This window comes from Salvelinus namaycush, unplaced genomic scaffold, assembly GCF_016432855.1.
Source record: "Salvelinus namaycush isolate Seneca unplaced genomic scaffold, SaNama_1.0 Scaffold26, whole genome shotgun sequence".
Taxonomy (NCBI): Eukaryota; Metazoa; Chordata; class Actinopteri; order Salmoniformes; family Salmonidae; genus Salvelinus; species Salvelinus namaycush.
Genome location: NW_024059452.1, coordinates 610,530 through 631,153, shown reverse-complemented (window position 1 = coordinate 631,153; position 20,624 = coordinate 610,530).

Below are 20,624 nucleotides of genomic sequence, written 5' to 3'. Positions count from 1 at the left end.
ATTCTCTGGATTTATGGTGCTTTCAAGACAACTGGGAACTCGAAGGGGGAAAAAAATGGAATCATGATGACGTCAGTGATCTTCAGGTAGTAGCTGTAGAAAGAGGCCCGAGTTCCCAATTTACAATTCCGAGTTGGATGAAAGTTCAAAATGCAGATGAGCACCGATACATTTTATCTATAATTTCTCAATATTTCTCTTCATATGACAAAGATTAAAAAGGATTTGCCAGTAGATTGTCGACTTGATTCATGATGATGACTGCTAGCTCAGATTTTGACAGTATGATGTTGACATGATCAGTCCAATCAAAGCGACTGTAGATATAAAATGATTTGACATAATTTTATCTGTGGACAATGACCTTGAGCCTTCTTGGATGGGCACTTCTAATGTAACTCTATGGCAGCACCCAAGGGGCTTGAATTTTCAAGTTCTACCCTTAGGCTTGGCAGTGACGTATTGTCCCCATGAATGACAGAACACTGAGCCAATCACGGCACAACGCTCCGTATTTTCTGCTGGCTTGCCCCACCTCCACAGAAAGCAATGAGCTAGGCTGAAACACCTGCATTTTGGAGCTGCCTTACTCAACAAAACAAAAAAGAGACCATGTTTGTATGCGGCTTTATCAATAACTCAATTATATGTGGGGTTTTTTTTTTTTTACATTATTTGCAAACAGATCATTTTTTTCACACTTTTTTATCGCTAAAATTGTGGGGCTCAAAAAGGTGGCTCACCTGCCCTGAATGATGGGTCGCCACTGAACTTATCTAGAACACTGCAGTCCGTCTGGATGTTTAACCTTCCAAAGTTCCCCCATGTCACTCTGCTTCTCCATACATTCCACTGGCTTCCAGTCGAAGTTCACATCCACTACAAGACAATGGTGTTTACTTACGGTATAGCAAGAACTGCCCCATCTCTACCTTCAGGCTATGCTCAAACCCTGTATCCCAACCCGAGCACTCAGTTCTGCCACCTCTGGTCTCATGGCCGTCCCACTGCTACAGGAGGTCAAGGTCCCTCTCAGCCCAGTCAAAGCACTTCTCTGTCCTGGCACCCCAATGGTGGCACCAGCTTCCCTCTGATGCTAGGACAGCAGAGTCCCTGCCCATCTGCCCGAAAAGGTCTGAAACCCTATGTCTTTAAAGACAACCCCCCCCCCCCCCCCCCAAAAAAAATACAAATAATAACAATAATAATACAAATAATAATAATAGTAATAATAATGTGACACCGACAAATTGAGGAGAAATGTATTTACTGTGATATGTGGTTGTCTCACCTGGCTATCTTAAGATGAATGTACTTAATGTACTGGTGACATCACAGGGTCAGAGAGAACTCCTGACTGTAGTCATACAAAAACACTCCAGGCACTCAGCCCATAAGAACCATTCATACTGTCAGATCTATTATGAAGAACTGAATACAACCATAAGAACCATTCATACTGTCACATCTAATATGAAGAACTGAATACAATCATAAGAACCATTCATACTGTCAGATCTAATATGAAGAACTGAACACAACCATAAGAACCATTCATACTGTCAGATCTAATATGAAGAACTGAACACAACCATAAGAACCATTCATACTGTCAGATCTAATATGAAGAACTGAATACAACCATTAGAACCATTCATACTGTCAGATCTAATATGAAGAACTGAATACAACCACAAGAACCATTCATACTGTCAGATCTAATATGAAGAACTGAATACAACCACAAGAACCATTCATACTGTCAGATCTAATATGAAGAACTGAATACTAAAGAGAAGAAGAGGTTGACCAGTACATATTCATGTAACTTAATTTTTCATTGGCAGATCAATAAAGTTTGCTTCAATGCAGTTATCCAAACACATTCATGATCAGTAACTAAAATAACTCATGTAGCTTTAAAGACAATTAATAAACACATGTATTCATTTCATAAACTTTGTATCATTAAATAAAGTTGTAAAACAATCCCCCCCAAACTAATGGTGAAAAGTGATCATCACACCATCTCTATCTGATACATGTTAGGGGTGGAAGGTAGCCTAGTGGTTAGAGCGTTGGGCCAGTAACCAAAAGGTTGCTAGATCAAATCCCCGAGCTGACAAGGTAAAAATCTGTTGTTCTGACTCTGAACAAGGCAGTTAATCCACTGTTACTAGGCCACCATTGTAAATAAGAATTGGTTCTTAACTGACTTGCCTAGTTAAACAAAGGTTCAATAAAAAAATTAAAAAGGGTATACTAGCTCCTTCCCACAGAATACTGCAGTGCCACAACCTGGTCTCAGAGCAAAACGTTTTATATTATACAAAAAACTTCAGTGCCACTCCATTTAGTATGTTAGGACTATTTCATTGGACTATCACAGTAAATAAACTAAACATGTAAAGTGTTGGTTTCATGAGCTGAAATAAAAAAATCCAGCAATGTTCCATTTGCACAAAAAGCTAATGTCTCTCAAATGTTGTGTACAACTTTGTTAATATCCCTGTTAATGAGCATTTCAGCCTTTGTCAAGATAATCCATCCACCTGACAGGTGTGGCATATCAAGATGCTGATATAACAGCATTATCATTACACAGGTGCACCTTGTGCTGGGGGACAATAAAAGGCCACACAACACAATGTCACAGATGTCTCAAGTTTAGGGAATGTGCAATTCTCATGATGACTGCAGGAATGTCCACCAGAGCTGTTGCCAGAGAACTCAATATTTATATCTCTACCATAAGCCACCTCTAACATCCTTTTAGAGAATTTGGCAGTACATCCAACCGGCCTCACAACTGCAGATCACATGTAACCACGGCAGCCCAGGACCTCCTGTCTGAGGGGGGCTGAGTAGTATTTCTGTCTGTAATAAAGACCTTTTGTGGGGAAAAACTCATTCTGAATGGCTGGGCCTGGCTCCCAAGTGGGCCTATGCCCTCTCAAGTCCCACCCATGGCTGAGCCCCTGCCCAGTAATGTGAAATCCATAGATTAGGGCCTCATTTATTTATTTCAATTGACTGATTTCCTTATACGAACTGTAAATCTTTGAAATTGTTGCGTTTAGATTGTTGTTCAGTATAATACGACTTGTAGGACGTATCGTATGTTAAGAATTACAATTCGTATGTTATTTTAAGGATTGCTATTCATACAATATGTTACGGACTTGTAATATGTATGATATGTTACGAATTCCAATTTGTTGTTGCTAACGTTAGCTAGGTTAGGGGTGAGGGGTTTAAGGTAGAGTTAAAGGGTTTAGGGGAAAGGTTAGCTAACATGCTAAGTAGTTGCATGCTAAGCTAACATGCTAAGTAATAGCTAAAAAGTATTAAGTAGTTGCAAAGTTGCTAATTAGCTAAAATGCTAAAGACGTCCGTGATGAGATTCAAAGACGCATCCTTCGGCTAGACGTTTGAGATACACGCCCACCCTTCCACAGAGCAGGAGTAAGGCTTCTCTCCTACGTGTAAACGTTGGTGTGTTTTTAAGCTGCCCAGTTGAAACTCTCCCCACAGACAGAGTCAGACCAGGCTGAGAGGGAAGCAGTACCACCCAGTCAATTGGCAGACTAGTGTTAGTTTTCAAAATGAGAAGCCTCACAGAGGGTATTCAACACTAAGGGCAAATATTTACAGTAGAAGCTAACAAAACAAAACACACTACAACTGACAAGGTGCACACTGACAAGGTGCACACAGAGGCTAACATTCTAGAACGCTCCCTTTCCTCTGTACAGTTTTCTACACTTTCTTCATTTGTTCCATTTCAACTTCTTTTATGAGATGAGAATTAAGTGATGGAGTGACTTTATTCTTAGCTGGTCAGAGAACTGATGAGGTTTTTCTCCTTAATGTATACGTTGGTGTGTTTTTAAGTTGCTATGGTGAGAGAAACGCTTCCCACAATCAGAGCAGAAGTAAGGCTTCTCTCCTGTGTGTGTTCTCTGATGAAGTTTTAGCTCAGTTGATGTTTTGAAGCATTTTCCACAGTCAGAGCAGGAGTAATGCTTCTCTCCTGTGTGTGTTCTCTGATGAAGTTTTAGCTCAGTTGATGTTTTGAAGCATTTTACACATTCAGAGCAGGAGTATGGCTTCTCTCCTGTATGTATACGTTCATGTGATTTCAAGGTACCCGATCGGGAGAAACATTTTCCACAGTCTGAGCAGTAGTAAGGCTTCTCTCCTGTATGTATACGTTCATGTGATTTCAAGGTACCCGATAGGGAGAAACTCTTCCCACAATCAGAGCAGGAGTAAGGCTTCTCTCCTGTGTGTGTTCGCTGATGAAGTTTCAGCACCGTTGATGTTTTGAAGCATTTTACACAGTCAGAACAGGAGTAAGGCTTTTCTCCTGTATGTGTTCTCTGATGAACTTTCAGCTCAGATGATGTTTTGAAGCATTTTCCACAGTCAGAGCAGAAGTAAGACTTCTCTACTGTGTGTGTTTTCTGATGAACTGTTAGCCCAGTTGATGTTTTGAAGCATTTTCCACAGTCAGAGCAGGAGTAAGGCTTCTCTCCTGTATGTATACGTTCATGTGATTTTAAGTTTTCTGATCGGGAGAACCTTTTTCCACATTCAGAGCAGGAGTAAGGCTTCTCTCCTGTATGTATTTGTTGGTGTGCTTTTAAGTTGGTCTTTTGAGAGAATCTCTCCCCACAGTCAGGGCAGTAGTAAGGCTTCTCTCCCGTATGTATACGTTGGTGTGTTTTTAAGGTATCCAGTCGAGAGAAACTCGCCCCACAGTCAGAGCAGGAGTAAGGCTTCTCTCCTGTGTGTATTTTTAGGTGTATTTTTAGCTTTGATAGAAATGGGAAAATCTCCACACAATGTGGGCAGTGGTGAGACCGCTTAGCTCTGTGATCTTCCTGCTGTTGCTCTCTGGATGTAGAGAATGTCTCAACATGGTCTCCTGTGTGAACAACATCAGAAGAACCAGTCAGTTGGTGTGATATACATGTCAATCAAATGTATTCTATGAAGCCCTTTTTACATCAGCAGTTGTCACAAAATGCTTAACAGAAACCCAGCCTAAAATCCCCAAAGAGCAACCTATGCAGATGTAGAAGCACAGTGGCCACAAAAAAACTCCCTAGGAAGAAACCTAGAGAGGAACCAGGCTCAGAGCGGTGACCAGTCCTCTTCTGGCCATACCGGGTGACAGGTAGCCTAGTGGTTAGAGCAACTGAAAGGTTGCAATATCGAATCCCCGAGCTGACAAAGTAAAAATCTGTGGTTCTGCCCCTGAACAAGGCCGTTAACCCACTGTTCCTAGGCCGTCATTGAAAATAAGAATTTGTTCTTAACTAACTTGCCTGGTTAAATAAAGGTTAAAAAAAGAAAGATAAAAAATAAAATAAAATACACTACTATTCAAAAGTTTGGGGTCACTTAGAAATGTCCTTGTTTTTGAAAGAAAAGTACATTTCTTGTCCATTAAAAAAATGTCAAATTGATCCGAAATACAGTGTAGACATTGTTAATGACTATTGTAGCTGGAAACGCCTGAAGATCTCGTACAATGCTGTGTACTACTCCCTTCCCAGAACAGCGCAAACTGGCTCTAACCAGAAAAGTTTTCAAAAGTTTGGGCTCAATTAGAAATGTCCTTGTTTTGAAAGAAAAGCACTGTTTTTTGGCCGCCATTAAAATAACATCAAATTGATCTGAAATACAGTGTAGACATTGTTATTGTTGTAAATTACTATTGTAGCTGGAAACTGATGATTTTTTAAAATGGAATATCTACATAGGCCCATTATCAGCAACCATCACTCCTGTGATCCAAAGGCATGTTGTGTTAGCTAATCCAAGTTTATCATTTTAAAAGGCTAATTGATCATTACAAAACCCTTTTGCAATTATGTTAGCACAGCTGAAAACTGTGGTGCTGATTAAAGAAGCAATAAAACTGGCCCTTGCTACTCTGCCTAGAAGGCCAGCATGCCGGAGTCGCCTCTTCACTGTTGACGTTGAGACTGGTGTTAAGTGACCCCAAACTTTTGAATTGAGCTCAGGTGCATCCTGTTTCCATTGATCATCCTTGAGGTGTTTCTACAACTTGATATATAAAATTATTAAATATATATGTATCAGATATAAATCATCAGGATGTGGTAGTCTACTGGTTATGTTCAACACTTCTCCAATCATTGTTGAGATCTGATATTCTGTGCAGCGCAAAACGAGACGTAGGCCTATATCATATTTCTCAAATCCTTTTCAGGCTAAATTCCAGCTGAACATGGAGAGGACAGTTATGCCTAACTACAGTTGTGGCCAAAAGTTTTGAGAATGACACAAATATTAATTTCCACCAAGTTTGCTGCTTCAGTGTCTTTAGATATTTTTGTCAGATGTTACTATGGAAAACTGAAGTATAATTACAAGTGTAAAAGGCTTTAATTGACAATTACATGAATCTGATGCAAAGAGTCAATATTTGCAGTGTTGACCCTTCTTTTTCAAGACATCTGCAATCCGCCCTGGCATGCTTTCAAATAACATCTGGGCCACATCCTGACTGATGGCAACCCATTCTTCCATAATCAATGCTTGGAGTTTGTCAGAATTTGTGGGTTTTGTTTGTCCAACCACCTCTTGAGGATTGACCACAAGGCCAGGGGAGTTTCCTGGCCATGGGCCCAAAATATCGATGTTTTGTTCCCCGAGCCACTTAGTTATCACTTTTGCCTTATGGCAAGGTGCTCCATCATGCTGGAAAAGGCATTGTTCGTCACCAAACTGTTCCTGGATGGTCGGGAGAAGTTGCTCTCGGAGGATGTGTTGGTACCATTCTTTATTCATGGCTGTGTTCTTAGGCAAAATTGTGAGTGAGCCCACTCCCTTGGCTGAGAAGCAACCCCACACATGAATGGTCTCAGGATGCTTTACTGTTGGCATGACACAGGACTGACGGTAGCGTTCACCTTGTCTTCTCCGGACAAGTTTTTTCCGGATGCCCCAAACAATCTGAAGGGGGATTCATCAGAGAAAATGACTTTACCCCAGTCCTCAGCAGTCCAATCCCTGTACCTTTTGCAGAATATCAGTCTGTCCCTGATGTTTTTCCTGGAGAGAAGTGGCTTCTTTGCTGTCCTTCTTGATACCAGGCCATCCTCCAAAAGTCTTCGCCTCACTGTGCGTGCAGATGCACTCACACCTGCCTGCTGCCATTCCTGAGCATGCTCTGTACTGGTGGTGCCCCGATCCCGCAGCTGAATCAACTTTAGGAGACGGTCCTGGCACTTGCAGGACTTTCTTGGGCGCCCTGAAGCCTTCTTCACAACAATTGAACCGCTCTCCTTGAAGTTCTTGATGATCCGATAAATGGTTGATTTAGGTGCAATCTTACTGGCGGCAATATCCTTGCCTGTGAAGCACTTTTTGTGCAAAGCAATGATGACGGTATGTGATTCCTTCCAGGTAACCATGGTTGACAGAGGAAGAACAATGATTCCAAGCACCACCCTCCTTTGAAGCTTCCAGTCTGTTATTCGAACTCAATCAGCATGACAGAGTGATCTCCAGCCTTGTCCTCGTCAACACTCACGAGAGAATCACTGACATGATGTCAGCTGGTCCTTTTGTGGCAGGGCTGAAACGCAGTGGAAATGTTTTTGGGGGATTCAGTTCATTTGCATGGCAAAGAGGAACTTTGCAATTAATTGCAATTCATCTGATCACTCCTTATAACATTCTGGAGTATATGCAAATTGCCATCACACAAACTGAGGCAGCAGACTCTGTGAAAATGTATATTTGTGTCATTCTCAAAACTTCTGGACACGACTGTACAATGAAAAAAATATAAACGCAACATGTAAAGTGTTGGTCCCATGTTTCATGAGCTGAAATAAAAAATCTCAGAAATTTTCCAATACACACAAAAAAAAAACACAAAAAAAAACACACAAAAGCCTATTTCTCTCAAATTGTGTGCACAAATATGTTTACGTCCCTGTTAGTGAGCATTTCTCCTTCGCCAAGATAACCCATCCACCTGACAGGTGTGACAGCATAATCATTACACAGCTGCACCTTGTGCTGAGGACAATAAAAGGACACTTTAAAAATGTACAGTTTTGTTACACAACACAATGCCACAGATGTCTCAAGTTTTGAGGGAGCGTGCAATTGGCATGCTGACTGCAGGAATGTCGACCAGAGCTGTTGCCAGAGAATTATATTTATGTCTGTAATAAAGCCCTTTTGTGGGTAAAAACTCATTCTGATTGGCTGGACCTGGCTCCCCAGTGGGTGGGTCTGGCTGCCAAGGACCTATGCCTTCCAAGGCCCACACATGGTTGCACCCCTGCCCAGTCACGTGAAATCTACAGGTTAGGGCCTAATTCATTTCAATTCACTTATGTCCTTATTATATATTTTTTTATTACATTGAATGTTTATTTAACTAGGCAAGTCAGTTAAGAACAAAATCTTATTTACAATGACGGCCTACCGGGGAACAGTGGGTTAACTGCATTGTTCAGGGGCAGAACGACAGATTTTTACCTTGTCAGCTCAGGGATTCGATCCAGCAACCTTTCGGTTACTGGCCCAACGCTCTAACCACTAGGCTACCTGCCGCCCCTTTTATGAACTGTAACTCAGAAAAATCGTTGAAATTGTTGCATGTTGTGTTTATATTTATGTACAATAAACATACAAGAAGCTGGTGATGAGCTACAAAAGGAAGTAAATAGCCCTATTAGACTGAAAGATGATGGAATTTCATCAAACTTATGAGCTCCCGAGTGGCGCAGCGGTCTAAGGCACTGCATCTCAGTGCTAGAGGCGTCACTACAGACACCCTGGTTAGATTCCAGGCTGTATCACAACCGGCCGTGATTGGGAGTCCCATAGGGCGGCGCACAGTTGGCCAAGTGTCGTCCGGGTTTGGCCGGTGTAGGCCGTCATTGTAAATAATAATTTGTTCTTAACTGACTTGCCTAGTTAAATAAAGGTTAATAATAATCATTGTGAGGCTCTCCATGAGCATTAGCTGCTACTTCACTCAATCCTGTTTTAAAAAGTCTCCCTGTGTCACATTCCTTGAGACCAACCAGAAATGTTTCCTTGGCCAAATATTCCCAGATTTTCATAAAATCAGCCAAACATGTTCTCTCGTTTCTGCATCACCAAATGTTGTGTGAGACAAAAGAGTAGGCTAGGTGAGCATCAATCACTAGTTCGGTGCGGCAGACTGCAGGGGTGTAGTGCTGCAAGAGTGATGAGCCGCCACAATGGTGTTTGTTTCGTAAAGGTAGATCAATGTCTTGGACGATCACCTACTGATTAATTAGTAGTCCACATAATCAAATATTATAGCATAATATTACTGTTAAAACAAAAACAACACCTAATTTCTTTAGAAATAGATTTTAGAATGGTTTGCTGAATCGTCCCAAACGAAACAGCACGCCATTAGGCAGAATGTGCTTTGATTAAAACAAAATACAGGAAGTCTATATAATTTAACACCATCTGCTCTAATTTGCAAACCAAACAGTAATTCGAGAAGATTTAAATGCATATTCCCATGAAATTGATTGAGATCGAACGATTGGCATGCAGAAACAGCTTGGTCATTTCACTGGTAAAACGTGAAGAATTATAATTCAATATTGACAGTGATGATGTCATGGCCTATTTTGAAATGAGGTATGCCTAACTTGGTGATTGAGGGTATTAAACATTTTCAACGTTCTTGAGACAATGTGAGGGCAAAGGCAGGCGTTACAAGTTTTACAAAGTTTTGCCTCTCAGTGAAGTCTTGAGTTGTTCAGGGATGTGTGATGTCAGAATTACAGAATTCAACCTAGCAATAGACTGGTCATAACTTACGGAGGTCTAATTTATGAAGATAACTTATAGAGAGAACCTGCTCTTACCATGACTAACAGTTGTTCTAATCTTCTCCTCCTCTTCTTCATCTTTAATGTTGACATTCAGCTCCAGTGTTTGACTGCAGTCCTCCAGCTTCACTGATGCCATCTCTGGATCCTGCAGTGCAAACTGGGCTCCACTGTCACAATCAGGACCCAGTGACTGTAGGTTTCTACTCAGTGTGGAAGGAGAGAGGCAGGCTGGGTTTGTCCTCACTGTTGATGTTACCGGCCTCAGACTTAATCTGAGTCGGCCTGTAGTAATAAAGACAAATGGACACAAAAGTTATTTTCTTGACAGTTCTGACACTTTATTCTGTAAAAATAGTTTCTCTTTTTTCTTGTTCAATTATCTAATTTCAGTAGATCTGGTAGCTCAACATTGATAAAACATTCATTCACAGACACAAAGTACACATTTTAAATTGCATAACATAAGAGCACTTAATCTATAGTAGATTTCCTAAATTCACATAAATGCATAAATGACTCAAAAACCATTTAGTACAAGGTTGCAGTATGTTGTAGGCAGTACTATGTAAACATTTTATGAATAACCTTGTCTTCACTGTATTATTTCAATCACAAAAAACCAATTGTATTTCCCATTCACACCATAGTAAGAATTATCAGGGATCGTACAGTGGCAAGTCAAATTCAAGGATTTAAGTACTTTTTCAAGCACTAATATTTATTTACTTTAAGCCCCGTGTGAAAACCCTGAATTATAGATAAATATAGAAACAACTGAATGTGTCTGAATATTAGTACACATGTAAAGGACTGATAATCATTACATTCAGCTTCAAAACTGTAGAGCAACTGAAATGTTCTCTCTCTGATGAGACTACCTGCACTGAAGTCCGTTGATGCAGACCGCCGATGGTATCATGCAAGATTTCTGAACAGCCCTCGAAACCATGTCAGGACTAGTAGAAAGACCAGTTCTGACAGTAGGTCCTCTTACGACGGGAGCAGCCATGGAAGCTCCATCAGTCTGACAGTAGGTCCTCTTACTACAAGACCAGCCATGGAAGCTCCATCAGTCTGACAGTAGGTCCTCTTACTACAGGACCAACCATGGAAGCTCCATCAGTCTGACAGTAGGTCCTCTTACTACAGGACCAACCATGGAAGCTCCATCAGTCTGACAGTAGGTCCTCTTACTACAAGACCAGCCATGGAAGCTCCAACAGTCTGACAGTAGGTCCTCTTACTACGGGACCAACCATGGAAGCTCCATCAGTCTGACAGTAGGTCCTCTTACTACGGGACCAGCCACTTGGCACATCTTTTCACTCAACAGCTACATGTCCCATTCTTTGGCATTTAAAAAGACTGTGATGATTCTCCGTTGCTGCTCCAGTTTCAACTGTTCTGCCTGCGGCTATGGAAGCCTGACCTGTTCACCAGACGTGCTGTTTTCAACTCTCTAGAGACAGCAGGAGCGGTAGAGATACTCTGAATGATCGGCTATGAAAAGCCAACTGACATTTACTCCTGAGGTGCTGACCTGTTGCACCCTCGACAACCACTGTGATTATTATTATTTGACACTGCTTGTCATCTATGAACATTTGAACATCTTGGCCATGTTCTGTTATAATCTCCAGCCAGAAGAGGTCTGGCCACCCCTCATAGCCTGGTTCCTCTCAAGGTTTCTTCCTAGGTTATGGCCTTTCTAGAGAGGTTTTCCTAGCCACTGTGCTTCTACACCTTGCTGTTTGGGGTTTTAGGCTGGTTTTCTGTACAGCACTTTGTGACATCAGCTGATGTAAGAAGGGCTTTATAAATACATTTGATTGGTTGATTGATGAGGCTGGGTCAAAATCTCTGACATTGAAGCTAAGGAATCCTATTCTGTACTTTTCCAGACAAAACCTTCTCAAACCTCAACAGCACTGATAAGCTTTCACTTCTTTAACCCTCTTTCCTACTGATCAACCTTTAGGCTTCAACCACTCTGTCTCCTTCACATGTTCTTTAACAATATCATCCATGGACATAGATATTGGGACCTCAGAGATTACTCCCTTCAATTTAGCATAAGCTCCAGGGTCATGGCTTCTGAGCTTCGTCCCTTCATGATTTTCCAATTGAATAATCTTACCTTGCTGAACCTGACTAGCACACGATATTAACAATCTACCATTTTAACTGTTTTATTTCACCTTTATTTAACCAGGTAGGCTAGTTCAGAACACGTTCTCATTTACACGGATGCGGCCCAGTTTAACTTCACCTCTCTTTTTATGCCCTTGGTTAATCAGATAGGGTGTAAATGAGGCCCTGTTGTCTCCTCAAACACCATCCCAACTTTCCACTGTGACACATTACTACTCTGTTCTTCCTGTCTTTCCACTACAGACCATTCACATACTAGGCCCTCATCCTCCCTCTCCATATCAGAAATGTCCCCCACATTGATCGCATTCCAGCACAGCTGTTGCTTCTCAAACTCTCTCCATTTCCATTGTTTCAGGGGTGTCAAACTCATTCCATTGAAGGCCGAGTCTCCGCGGGTTAATTTTTTAATCTCCATTTCAATTATAACCTAGACAATCAGATGAGGGGAGTTCCTTTATAATTAGTGACCTTAATTAATCAAATACAAGGGTGGAGCGAAAACCCGCAGACACTTGGTCCTCCATGGAATGAGTTTGATACGTGATCCGATTCATCCGCATTAATCGACGCCATTCCAGGCAGTTGGCCTCACTCTCCAAATGGTGAAGGATAACTTCAGTTAGCTTCCCTCTATTTTGACACTCCATCACACAGCCTCATGTCGCCATTTCATCACGAGCAAACTCCTAGAGAGACGACCGAAACCGTTGAAGCCGCCATTTGACGAGCCTCGTCCGAATCATCCTGATCTCGCGAGCTTACATTAACGAAACAGTGTATGTAAACTCGCGAGATCAGGACGGTTCGGACGAGGCTCTTTACCAGCTCATAAACAACATTTTACACAAAACCAAGAACATGTAAAAACGAACTCAAATAAGCGGAATCTTTATGAAATGACTGACGAAATTATGTTCATACACACAGACAAACCCGAAGTCTACCTAAGTGACTTGTAAAATCGTTTTAAATCACGTTCTTCACTCACTCGGTTAGACCCCAAAATAACACATACAATTAAAACCTTTACCAAACGTGAAAATACCTTGACGGATTTGTTACCTAGCATGTTATATATTCTTTCGACATTAGAAAGTTTAAACATGCTATTACATACCTACAATAATACAGTTGAAACGGACACAACCACTATCGACATAACACAGTTCTGTCGTTTTATACCCGGAACTTCCCGTTCCCCTCTACGACAGTACAACAGCGTCATCTTCTTCTCTGGTATACTGATATTTACAGAAATATAACGTGTCTGCCTCCACCTACTGTACGGTTAGTAAACTGTAGGAAAAGATACACCTCCAATGAGGAAAAGGGAAGGGGGAACAACATCCAAACAAAATACAAAAATAGATAAATAAAAACTTCCCACTCCTTCAGTCACAGTCCTATTCAATTCACATCCCTACACATTATCATGGGCCTCGTAGGGATGAACATCTTCAGTCACAGTCCTATTCAAACTACAGTGTATGATATATATAGGAAAATTGTTCAATTCACACATCCCTACTGCATCTGATCTGGCGGACTCACTAAACACAAATACTTTGTTAGTAAATTATGGGTGTGATCTTAAATTCAATCTGGAGTGCCAGAGTGCGCTTGGGCGTTCGTAAATTCAGAGCGTTGTCAGATTGTCAGTTCGTATCGCTCTCGGAGCGTTCAGAGCCACACTGGACGCTCTGGCGGAGGAGTAGGGTTTTATTTATTACATTATTTATACTTTTACTTTTGATACATAAGTATATTATAGCAATTACATTTACTTTTGATACTTATGTATATGTTAAACCAAATACTTTTAGACTTTTACTCAAGTAGTATTTTACTGGGTGGCTTTCACTTTTACCTTGATAGGAAAGGACTCAAGTATCTTTACTTTTACTCAAGTATGACAATTGGTTATTTTTTCCACCACTGCCTGCAATGCTTCCAATGTTAATTCCTGAACTCCCAAAAACCTTTCAGCCGCACGTACAATTAATCTTTACAATCGGTATCCTTCAACTGGTGAACGACGTCAGGAATCTCAACAGGTTGCGGGGCATCCACTGCCATAGCTTCCTCAGCACCAATCACTCTTTCAACTATTTCCCGCGCCTCCCAGTAGGAGAACTACTGTACAGTTTCTTGATGTGGATGTTCCCTGATATAAGAAAAATGTATAAATGCCATTGGTCAGTTCCGGTGTTATCAAACTGATGGAATTAAAATTTTTATTGAAGTAGGCACATAGTATACATAACTGGTTAGGATAATTAAAGTGTCAGTTAGGTGAAATAGCTTAGCAGGTTAGGAGACTGAGGTTAAGGTTAGGAAAATGGTGAGGGTTAGGGATTTGTTTACCATGCAGGTTTGGATAACTAATATGGCGGTTAGGAGACTGAGATTAAGTTTAGGAAAAGGGTTAGGCTTAGCTACAATGCTACATTTGTCAACAAGTGTTGTTCCAACGCAAAAGAAACGGCCACGGACCAATGGGGAGCATCAATTGGTGTAAACTTGATATCATGAAACACCCGATATCAGAGAACGCCCCTAATTGCGGTCTGCAATTACACCCTTCTCGGATCAAGGGGGCAGGCTTCCAGTCTATAAGCATGCTTTCCACTGTGCTCAGGGGACATTTTCGTACTGCAGTTCAGCATAAGCAAGGCCCAATTCCCATTGAAGGCCCCATAGCGAAGTCAATAAAAAAAAAGACAATTTAGTTATCAAGTTTGTAAATAAAACATCCTTTGAATTATTCAAGTAATTGCCTTAGAGTCTGATTTTTTCCCCATCACTCAGCCAAAGTTATTAACTATTTTAGATTCATGCTGTGAGGTGGGTGAGCTTATGCCACATGCAGATGCTGAAAGGAAACACACCTCTTGACCTGCGTGTTTATAATGTAGGTTAAGGTGCAGCCTCGTCTCATAGACTAGATGTAACATAGTAAATATAAATCAGGGACTCTCAAAATAGTGTGAAATGTAACCAGAAAAACTTACCTAAGACAGACGGCTACTTAAGAAATTGAATTTTATTAAGCATGGAGGTGGAAATGCAAATTAATTACTTAAAAAACATACAATGTGATTTTCTGGATTTTTGTTTTAGATTCCATCTCTCACAGTTGAAGTGTACCTATGATAAAAATTACAGACCTCTACATGCGATGTAAGTAGAAAAACCTGCAAAATCGGCAGTGTTTCAAATTCTTGTTCTCCCCACTGTAGGTGTTTTACTGTTGGTAATACTAATACAGGGATAACCACTGCTCTATCTAGGTGTTTTAATGTTGGTAATACTAATACAGAGATAACCACTGCTCTATCTAGGTGTTTTAATGTTGGTAATACTAATACAGAGATAACCACTGATCTATCTAGGTGTTTTAATGTGGGTAATACTAATACAGAGATAACCACTGATCTACCTAGGTGTTTTAATGTTGGTAATACTAATACAGAGATAACCACTGATCTACCTAGGTGTTTTAATGTTGGTAATACTAATACAGAGATAACCACTGCTCTATCTAGGTGTTTTAATGTTGGTAATACTAATACAGAGATAACCACTGCTCTACCTAGGTGTTTTAATGTGGGTAATACTAATACAGAGATAACCACTGATCTACCTAGGTGTTTTAATGTTGGTAATACTAATACAGAGATAATACTAATACAGAGACAACCACTTATCTACCTAGGTGTTTTAATGTGGATAAAACAGAGATAATACTAATAGAGACAACCACTGATCTACCTAGGTGTTTTAATGTGGATAAAACAGAGATAATACTAATAGAGACAACCACTGATCTACCTAGGTGTTTTAATGTTGGTAATACAGAGATATCCATTGGACATGCATTTTCCATTATGCCATTGTGTTTACCACTTCAGAACCTTACATCTGTTTGAAGCATATACAGGGCATTATATAAGAGCCCTTGACTTTTTCCACATTTTGTTACGTTACAGCCTTATTCGAAAATTGATTAAATGCATTTTTTCCCTCGTCAATATAAACACAATAGCCCATAATGATAAACCGAAAACAGGTTTTTAGAAATTTTAGCAAATTTATACCTTATTTGGTAAGTATTCAGACCCTTTGCTCTGAGACTCCAAATTGAGCTCAAGTGCATCCTGTTTCCATTGATCATCCTTGAGATGTTTCTACTTGACTGGAGTCCACCTGTGGTAAATTCAAATGATTGGACATGTTTGGAAAAGGAACACACCTGTCTATATAAGGTCCCACAGTTGACAGTGCATGTCAGAGCAAAATCCAAGGAATGAGGTTGAAGAAATTGTTCGTCGAGCTTCGAGACAGGTTTGTGGCGAGGCACAGATCTGGAGAAGGGTACCAAAACATTTCTCAAATCTCTGTTGGCTGTGCTCCCCGCTTGTGTCGTCAAACTCCTACCCCACGTTGGGCGCAAACCTTTTAAGGGCTCCCGAGTGGCGCAGGGGTCTAAGGCACTGCATCTCAGTGCAAGAGGCATCACTACAGTCCCTGGTTCGGATCCAGGCTAAATCACATCCGACCGGGATTGGGAGTGCCATAGGGAAGCGCACAATTGGCCCAGCATCGTCCGGGTTTGGCCGTCATTATAAATAATAATTGTTTATTTAACTGACTTGCCTAATTAAATAATGATTATATTAAAAAGTGGGATGCATGCAAGCAAAGCCACTACACAACACATTACTAAACTATACATTAATTGCACTATAACGGTGAGAAAGGGTGCCCACAAACTGTTACATAAAGCTGACCGAAAAGCATAGTCCAAACAACTTACCACTGCTACACCTGGCTATCAGCGGAGTCTTGTCTGGCAACGAAACACTTCATTCAGCCTCATTTACTGTCTTCTAAAAAAACATGGCTGACTTGATTAAACAAATGTGGTTTCTACTGACAATTGAGATGTACAAACTATGGCATAAGGGGACGACAAGCGGATAAGAGGCAAAACATAATTTCGATTAAGACATTCATGAGCGAAATAGGACGGACGTAGTCAATATAACTATTTGCTCAGCACTTTTGAAATGCACAGCGACAAAATTCAGAACATGGGCCGTTCTTACAGTGTTCTCCCTGTACGCCAAGTCAGAACCGTAGGATAAATAAAAGGCATACACGCAGACAATGAAAATTCTTGCAATATTCAATGATTACATTTCTCAAAAACAGGTTATAGGCTACATGTGAACCACCAAGTCAGAACAGGAGACAAAATTAAGAGGTGAAAATAGACCAAATTATTAGGGTGAGGCACATGGGCTACTAACATCTTACTACACAACATACACTTAGCATTACCTTCTTAGCTACAGTATACACATCTCCCTGGCATATTACAACATTTATGCAGCAGCAGACAAGACATTTTTCGACTCACCTTGTTATGCTGTGCTCACTTGAACAGGAAGGTGGCGCAGCAGTCCTTCGTGGGCATATTTTGTCATCAAAGTCTGGCATTCTCTGGATTTATGGTGCTTTCAAGACAACTGGGAACTCGAAGGGGAAAAAATGTAATCATGATGACGTCAGTGATCTTCAGGTCGTAGCTGTAGAAAGAGGCCCGAGTTCCCAATTTACAATTCCGAGTTGGATGAAAGTTTAAAACATATTTTCCCAGTCGTGGATTGTTTTCCCCCCGAGTTCCCAGTTGTCTTGAACTCACTCAAGTCAGATGTTGCAGTACCGAGTTAAGTTGTTTTGAGCGCGGCACAAATCAAGCTTCATTGACAGCATGGCCAATGTTGAATGTTTACAAATTTAAACTAGGAAAAGAGCCCCTTAATCTTAGACTTGAGACCACAGAGCCACTCCACTGAATAGCAGGCTAATGATTGCTTTGCAATGCTTGCAGTTAGCCACTGATTCCTTGACAAACCACTCATTGCTGAATTTGCAATTTCCAACTTGTTGTGTAATGTTTATGTCCAACGGCCGATGAGCACCGATACGTTTTATCTATAATTTCTCATTATTTCTCTTCATATGACAAAGATTAAAAAGGATTTGCCAGTAGATTGTCGACTTGATTAATGATGATGACTGCTAGCTCAGATTTTGAAAGTATGATGTTGACATGATCAGTCCAATCAAAGCGACTGTAGATATCACATGATTTGACGTTATTTTCTCTGTGGACAATGACCTTGAGCCTTCTTGGATGGGCACTTCTAATGTAACTCTATGGCAGCACCCAAGGGGCTTGAATTTTCAAGTTCTACCCTTAGACTTGGCAGTGACGTATTGTCCCCATGAATGACAGAACACTGAGCCAATCACGGCACAACGCTCCGTATTTTCTGTGGGCTTGCCCCACCTCCACAGAAAGCACTGAGCTAGGCTGAAAGACCTGCATTTTGGAGCTGCCTTACTCAAGAAAACACAAAAGAGACCATGTCTGTATGCGGCTTTAATAACAACTCAATTACAGGGACAGAGAGAACTCCTGACTGTAGTCATACAAAAACACTCCAGGCAATCAGCCCATAAGAACCATTCATACTGTCAGATCTAATATGAAGAACTGAATACAACCATAAGAACCATTCATACTGTCAGATCTAATATGAAGAACTGAATACTAAAGAGAAGAGGTTGACCAGTACATATTCATGTAACTTTATTTTTCATTGGCAGATCAATAAAGTTTGCTTCAATGCAGTTATCCAAACACATTCATGATCAGTAACTAAAATAACTAATCTAGTTTTAAAGACAATTAATAAACACATGTATTCATTTCATAAACTGTGTATCATTAAATAAAGTTGTAAAACAATCCCCCCCAAACTAATGGTGAAAAGTGATCATCACACCATCTCTATCTGATACATGTTAGGGGCGGAAGGTAGCCTAGTGGTTAGAGTGTTGGGCCAATAACCAAAAGGTTGCTAGATCGAATCCCCGAGCTGACAAGGTAAAAACCTGTCGTTCTGCCTCTGAACAAGGTACTTTAACCCACTGTTGCTTGGCCATCATTGTAAATGAGAATTTGTTCTTAACTGACTTGCCTAGTTAAATAAAGGTTCAATAAATAAAAAAAGTGTCTACTAGCTCCTTCCCACAGAATACTGCAGAGGGACAACCTGGTCGCAGAACGTATTATATTATACAAAACACATCCATGCCACTCCATTTAGTATGTTAGGTTACATTACATTGGACTACCAATATAAACTGAACTAAAATATAAACTAAACATGTTTAAAGTGTTGGTTTCATGAGCTGAAATAAAAAAATCTAACAATGTTCCATATGCACAAAAAGCTAATGTCTCTCAAATGTTGTGCACAACTTTGTTTATATCCCTGTTAGTGAGCATTTCAGCCTTTGTCAAGATAATCCATATTAACATCCATCCATACCAAGATGCTGATAAAACAGCATGATCATTACACAGGTGCACCTTGTGCTGGTGGACAATAAAAGGCCACACAACACAATGTCACAGATGTCTCAAGTTTAGGGAATGTGCAATTGTCATGATGACTGCAGGAATGTCCACCAGAGCTGTTGCCAGAGAACTCAATATTTATATCTCTACCATAAGCCACCTCTAATATCCTTTTAGAGAATTTGGCAGTACATCCAACCGGCCTCACAACTGCAGATCACATGTAACCACGGCAGCCCTAGACCTTCTGTCTGAGGGGAGCTGAGTAGTATTTCTGTCTGGAATAAAGACCTTTTGTGGGGAAAAACTCATGCTGATTGGCTGGGCCTGGCTCCCAAGTGGGCCTATGCCCTCCAAAGTCCCACCCAAGCCTGAGCCCCTGCCCAGTCATGTGAAATCCATAGATTAGGGCCTCATTTATTTCAATTGAATGATTTCCTTTTAAAAACTGTACATCTTTGAAATTGTTGCGTTTAGATTGTTGTTCAGTATAATACGACTTGTAGGACGTATCGTATGTTATGAATTACAATTCGTATGTTATGTTACGCATTGCTATTCATACAATATGTTACGAACTTGTAATATGTATGATTTCTTACGAATTCCAATTTGTTGTTGCTAACGTTAGCTAGGTTAGGGGTGAGGGGTTTAAGGTAGAGTTTTGGTTCAGGGGAAAGATTAGCTAACATGCTAAGTAGTTGCATGCTAAGCTAACATGCTGACATAAGTAAAAATTGCAAAGTTGCTAATTAGCTAAAATGCTTAAGTCCTCCTTGATGAGATTCAAACACGCAGCCTTTGGCTAGACGTTTGACTTACACTCCCACCCCTCCACAGAGTAGGAGTAAAGCTTCTCCCCTGTGTGTATACATTGGTGTGTTAAGTTGCTATGGTGAGAGAAACTCACCCAATAATCAGAGAAGACGTAAGCAGGCTTCTCTCATGTGTGAGTCTTCTGATGAACTTCTAGCTGAGTTGATGTTTTAAAACGTTTTCCACAGTCAGAGCAGTAATAAGGCTTCTCTCCTGTGTGTGTTCTCTGATGAACTTTTAGCTCATTTGATGTTTTAAAACGTTTTCCACAGTCAGAGCAGTAATAAGGCTTCTCTCCTGTGTGTGTTCTCTGATGAACTTTTAGATGAGTTGATGTTGTG